The following is a 7238-nucleotide window of genomic DNA, read 5'->3' as shown; positions in this document are numbered from 1 at the left end:
ATAGTAGACATTGAACTGTAATATAAGCAGTTGTGCATTAGGGGGGCATGTGAGACGACGTCCATGGTTGTTTTCTATTATGAACAGCCTCATTAATATCGAATCATCGAGTTTTCTTTTGTTAATGTTTGTTTTATAAAGATTGTGTTTTGTTAATATGATTATAACATACATATTTACAAGGATTGCCTTTGTTTTTAATTTGCATATTTGTATCGATTGTGTATCTACAAACAATAATTGCAGTTATCATAAACCACCTTAATTAAATAACTGCAACTACGCGAAATTTTTCTTATATTAATTGTCCCAGTCAGTACTCGTTCTTTTCATCATGGAAAAGTAATAATATTTAACGAAAAACTTATCTACACAACACTCTTAAAATATTACACATATTACCACTAAGCATTGACGTAAAATACACTTAAATATTGAAAAACAAATATTTGCCACTGTACATAACATAAGTTTAACACATATCAACCCATTGGTTAGATCATCATTTTCTTATACGTGAAAAACCCTTTGTTAGAAAATTCATAATGTCGTGTGCTAACAACTTAAAGTTCTTGTTTTAGGGCGGGGCAAATGGAAAACATCATACGCATTTCAAAATTGTTGGCATACATATGTTTATATCATTTGTACAAACAAAGTATAATGTACACATAATAAAATACATCTACAAAACAAATGAACTACGTATAACTTTAATGTACTAGTCTCTGTGTTTACCGTTAGTTAACTTCCTTCGGCTAGGATTAGATCGTTTAGCACGACATTATTGTTGTGCTTGTGGTATTTCTAGTTTCAACTTTTCGGCATTTTCTAGTTGGGTGGTTCCAATATTCCTACTTGAATAATGTTGAATCACCCTTAGGATATGTTGCCTGCTTTTTAAATGTGTCTTTTGACGTCTAATCTGTGATACGCAGGCTTCATAACCTCTGATCCCCTTTCAAAATTCCATTTTATTTAGTTCCGCCCATTGTTTTCTCGTTCAGGGCACACGCTTTTTATTACTTGGGGACCATACGCCGCTTTTCATTGAATGGCACGGAAGTGTCACATTGAAGGTTCCATGATAACCGCCGTATGAACACATCTGCGGATGTTTGTTAATTCAAAATTTACTATTTCATGTGTAAATGTTGAATTCTGCTTAAGCCGGTGCTAGGGGGCGTGGACGGTAACTTGCACTTTCCAGTACCGTCCATGAACAGGCTAAATTAAACCGAGCCTGCAACATTTATAATTTTGCCGTGTTGAGCTTTCTTGAGGGATTCTGTATTTATCTATTTTATCATTTTAATAATTGATTTTTAACTCATGAAATATAAGACTGAAACGAACCTTAGATATACCCAAAAACATTATTACGGTCAAACGTCACAGTTGTATTTTTCAAGCGCATCAGCGTCGGAGTACGTTCACATCATGCATTTTCTTCCACCCCGCTAACGATTTGTGTCATTTTGACAGATTGGTTCAGTTTTCTGGAAAAACGTCTATGCCAATCTAAAAGCTTGGTTTGACTAAAAAGTTGTTTGGGGTTCCTTTTAACATATCAAATGTTAAAGGAGATTGTCCGAATGATTGACAAATGTGTGTTATAACGCTGTTTTCCGGACGCTTTTGCGATGCTGTTTTCAAATAAATAAACGTTCCACCTACAAAGCATCATAGGTTGATTTCACAAATTACGCGAAATTTAAGTATGTATGGCATGTTCTGGTTTTACAACAAGTAGCCGCGAATTATGGACAAGATCATTATTTGTAACATGTATTTTAGTGTGTATTTTAAAATATCAACGTACATATACAACGTCTTGTTTTTATTATTAGCTGCGGCGCAGTGGCATTACCGTGTTTATTTTACACGGACTGGAAGGGTAATCGGCGACATTAAATAAGTAATATTGTAAAGTCGAGTAAGACTTTACAATGGACGGTAACGGGACGGTAAATGGACGGTACAATGGGCGTGGACGGTAACTTGCACTTTCCAGTACCGTCCATGAACAGGCTCAATCAAACCGAGCCTGCAACATTTTACAATTTTGCCGTGTTGGGCTTTTTTTAGGGATTCTGTTTTTCTCTATTTAATTAAAACATTTAACTGTATACATATATAAAGTTAATGAAGATAACACGAAATTTATCAGATAAGACAAATAAACAAACTCTGGATCTTTTGCAAATTACTTGAACTTCACCATTTCATTGTTGTATTGTCTACGTGAGAAATAAGACCAGAAGCAATCATCTAAGCAATAGCTCAACTTCTTTTGTTTAGAACAAAAAAGTACATTGCACTCATCACCAATTGACTGCGTGGCATTTGTGTACGACGATGTAATGAATCGAAACTACGAATTTCCTGTAAAATACAATTATCTTGATGCATTTCTTAGTTTCCTATTGGTCTTATTCCAATGCAAAGTTTCCAGTATAATAGATCGGAGTCTCCTTTATTTTATATGAAACCTGGCGCTAGCCTTAAAAGTATGTTCACAACATATTTGCTTGCTTTGCACGGGTGTTAGTCGGCGCAGTGATTTGATGTTTTGGTATACTAACTCAACAATGTTTTAATAAAGCACCAATTTTGTGAGGTAGTCCCAACCTACCCACTTGTCCCATACCGTTCCGGATTCGCCAATGCAAAAGCTCGTTAATTCCATCTTCTACGAATTGACTCGGTAAAATGTATATCACGAGCATGTTCAAGATCATGGCATTTAAGAAGAAAATTCATTGCAAGCTATGCAAAATGAAGCATCCCCTCCTGTTTAAAGGTTAGAATGTGTACTTCCGTATGTCCAATTCTGCATCTAAGAAGAACAGCTTGATCGTGACGGTTAAGGAGAGTTAGACATTTTAATTTATCAATACAATGGTTGACATCATGAAGTTTGGGAAAGTAAATACAGCTTTGTCCCAATTTGGTTTCCATTCCAAAGAAATATTTTTTTCCCTTAGGATTAAAAATTTGTAAAATGAAAATTTCACAATTCCTTAACCAAAGCATCGACATTTTCTTTACCTCGTATTTTTATGTGGATCCAACATAATTTGACTGATATAGTTTTTAAAATACATGTATCATGAAAGTGCAAAAGGGAGTTTCTTCTTACTTTCGATTTTTGTGTCGCCTCTACGGAATAGTGGCGACATATAGGGATCACTTCTCCGTCGTCTGTCTGTCCGTCTGTCTGTCTGTCTGTCCGTCCGTCCGTCACAAAACTTGTCCGGACTACTCCTCATAAACTACTGGTGCAATTTCATCCAAACTTTACAGGAATGATCAGTATCAAGTCTAGTTGTGCATATTGTCAGCATTTTCCGGTTCAATGATTTTTGTCAGAGTTATGGCCCTTTAATAATTTTAATTTTTAAAGTTTGTCCCGACTACTTCTCTTATACCACTAATGCAATTTCAATCAAACTTTACAGGATTGATCTGTAGCTCAAGTCCTTGTGCATATTGCACGGGTTTTCTGGTTGAATGATTTTTGGTCAAGTTATGGCCCTTTGATAAAAAGGTGTTTTTTTTCTGTGTGTTGCCATACACAAAAGCTTGTCCGGACTACTCCTCATAAACTACTGGTGCAATTTCATCCAAACTTTACAGGAATGATCAGTATCAAGTCTAGTTGTGCATATTTTCAGCAATTTCCGGTTCAATGATTTTTGTCAGAGTTATGGCCCTTTAATAATTTTTATTTTTAAAGTATGTCCCGACTACTTCTCTTATACCACTAATGCAATTTCAATGAAACTTTACAGGATTGATCTGTAGCTCAAGTCCTTGTGCATATTGCACGGGTTTTCTGGTCGAATGATTTTTGGTCGAGTTATGGCCCTTTGATAAAAAGTGTTTTTTTTTCTGTGTGTTGCCAGATACGCAAAAGCTTGTCCGGACTACTCCTCATAAACTACTGGTGCAATTTTATCCAAACTTTACAGGAATGATCACTACCAAGTCTAGTTGTGCACTGTCCGTCTGTCTGTCTGTCTGTCACAAAATTTGTCCCAACATGAAATTGGCCATCATGAGGCGACACATGTGATTACTGATCGCTCTTGTTACTTAATGGAAGGGACAGTGAATCTGAAGAATTAACTACCATTATGCTTTAAAATGTAAAACAATGCTATATAAATGACCTTCATTTCTACAGTAAATATAGATGCATTATCAGGTAGCCTTAGTCCAGATGTAAAATAATTTTCAATGACAGCTATACCTACTATGTAAACCATCCTTTAAACAGTCTGTGTAAATTTCGATAAAATTTTCATGTTCATATTTGAATTTTGAAAAGAGGTCTTTGAAATTTTCAGGAAAATTTGATAGTTTGAACTAAAAAAAATTATGCTTGTCAAATTAACGTATCCACAAGTATATCACATGACATTTGAGTTAGCCGGTGCAAGATTTTGTCAATTTTGCACACATTTCCTTTTTTCATATTTTGTAAGAGGGACCGTTTATCTACAGGCAATCGTGACTTTCCGTTCTGTCCAATTCCTAAGACTATTTTTTACACTTTCTCCCATTTATTTATTGGCAGATTTTTTCATATTTGGCAAGGAGATAACTTTCATAGCATTCAAGGGGTCAAGTGTGTCAATGATATTTGAAAGGATGACAACTTGCACGGTTTTCTTGCTCTTAATTGAGGTAAGGGTTATTTAGATCAAGGTCACCTGTGCTTAAGATTGATTTTACAATTTTGTCAATACAGACTTTTATATGGACACATGTCTTCTCGTCTACAGTAAGTTTCTTTCTCTATGCCCCTAGTCTTACTTTTTTTAATTTACACCCTCCCCTCTTCCCCAGGTCTCCTGTCCCCTTCCCCTGTGCCCTTTGACTTTGTAAGGCTGTTTCTCAATCATTTTTTTCTTTAAATTCATTATCAGGGACAAATTATTTCCTATTATGCAATCATTTATTTGTTTTCTTTGAAGTAACAAATTATTTATCATTTTAGTGATTGGCCTGTCCGTGATTTGCCTTGTACCCTGTCCTATTTTTGTTTGGGGTCCGCCTTGGCTCCTTGCCACTGTTGCTTGTTGCTGGGTCATATGGTGGTTGTGTTTATTGAACACCGTCTTTCCTTGTTTATCTTGTTTATCATATTTTAACATTTGATGGAAAATATATCTTACACATACATTTACAAAACCATTTCAATAAGTTATCTTAATTAAAAAAACTGTCTCTTTAAGCATCATTTTTGGTAAGTTATCTTAGGGTTTTGATGTTGACGCTGGTGCGACTCGAACGTGCTGTGGTGATCGGCAAGTGGTTTGAAGTGCTTAACCACACGGCCACGAGCGCCCTTATTGGCTTTTCAGTAGTCCGGGTCTCCTTTGTACGACATTATAAGGCGAAAAAAAGAACTGATCAATGAACGCATTCCATTACATAGAACCACTGACAAGCAAGGGAATTCATTGCACAAATTCAGCAGTTAAACAATTAAACTGAAAAGGAGTTTCATTGGAAAACTTCGTGTTTGCCAATTTAGGATGACTTGAGATTATTGAAGCATTTAGAGTTATTCTTCAGCAGCTTGTTCTAAGGATTGTCACTTACTACTTAATTCTATAGGGTAATTACATTCTTTTAAAACATGTACAACTTATGAATAACATATGTTGCGTGAATAAAGATTCTCAATAGAATTGAGAGTTTTTGTCATTTTTTTAGTCTTTTTCTTGTACTCAATCAGTAATCAGTAATGTTGCACGCATGCAATATAAACAATTTGAATACTGAAATTTCATATCGCGTTTGATTGATTAAGCGTATTCGTTTGAGTTGTGTGTATCATAAATAATGAAAATGTTAGACAACCGCTAAGTGGACCTCCCTTTTATCTTGCATGGTTAAAATTCCTGTTTACATCAACAGTTACAAAATCTGAATTATATAACTCATCAAAACACGTGTCACCTGAATTAATAAAGGTGTTCATTAGGACTTTTTTATATATCGAAGAAAGATAAATTATAAAACGAAAGATCAATCGTTTTGTCTATCCGAGCATACATTCAATGTTTTATGAGCTTCTTTTCGTTCATTATCTAAGTTTTAAAAAAACGGAAACCAGATAAATACAGAAAAACATTTCACGACATTACTGTGTTTGAACTGTCTAAGCTCTTTTTATCTGATCAGTTTTCTAGTTGGGTGGTACCAGTATGCCTACTTGAATACTGTGTAATCATCCATATGATATTTTACCTGCTTTTTAAATTTGTCTTTTGAAAAATGTCTTTGACGTGGTTTCATAATTTCTGATCCCTTTCAAAATTCAGTTTTATTTTGTTCCGCCTATTTAGTTCTTGTTTTGGGCACACAAATAATTTTAAGGACGTGTTACTCTCACGTTTCCTAACTGTAAGAATACATATGCGGATGTTTAAGATTTCAGCAGTAGAAATAAAAAAACTGTATTCATACTTAGTTTAGAGCAAGTTAATGTAAAGACCTCGCTTACAATTGCTTTCGAACCCCTATGTTTACGATCAATATGACTTCGGCTTAAAATAGAAAAATTATTTTTTGTCAAACTAAATGAAAATCTAGAGTTAGAATGAGAATGGGCTATGGATTGTTATTATTATTGTTATTATATTTCATAATTCTTTACATAGGTCTATAAGTATAAAATACAGGTCAAGTTCAAAGTTTGCTTACGCCTCTTATTAATTTTTCACACAATTTTATCTCTTTGTGGTTTTTAAATATGTGTTCCAGATCATTACTTTTCAACAAGGCATTGAAACGTAATCTTTTTTTACATAGGTAGACGGTCATTAAACATCAAATAATACAGGTCGAGTTCGACATTGTCTTCAAACCACAAAGTCTAATTTTACACATAGTAATTTCTCCTTCTTGCCTTCGTTTATCATTGATAATTTCATTTGTTTTACAAAAATAATGGTAAATGTTCGATTATACTTTTTAACAAGGCAATTTAGTGAAATAATTATTGGTACACATATGAAACATCAGTAAAGTATATAGTATAATTCGAATAATTGTATTGAAAAAGTCACATAAATATATAACAGAGTTCCCAGATATATGCATATTCATTGCTTTGTCTATCGGCAAGCAATTAAACGACAATAAGGGTTATATGTCATTGTAAAAACGATATGACGTACATACGTATACGTAATACTAACGTGTACTAGAGTGCAAACGGG

The sequence above is a fragment of the Ruditapes philippinarum genome, unplaced genomic scaffold (assembly GCF_026571515.1).
Source record: "Ruditapes philippinarum isolate M1 unplaced genomic scaffold, ASM2657151v2 ctg3072_1_1_1_1, whole genome shotgun sequence".
Taxonomy (NCBI): Eukaryota; Metazoa; Mollusca; class Bivalvia; order Venerida; family Veneridae; genus Ruditapes; species Ruditapes philippinarum.
This window is presented reverse-complemented; position numbering follows the sequence as displayed.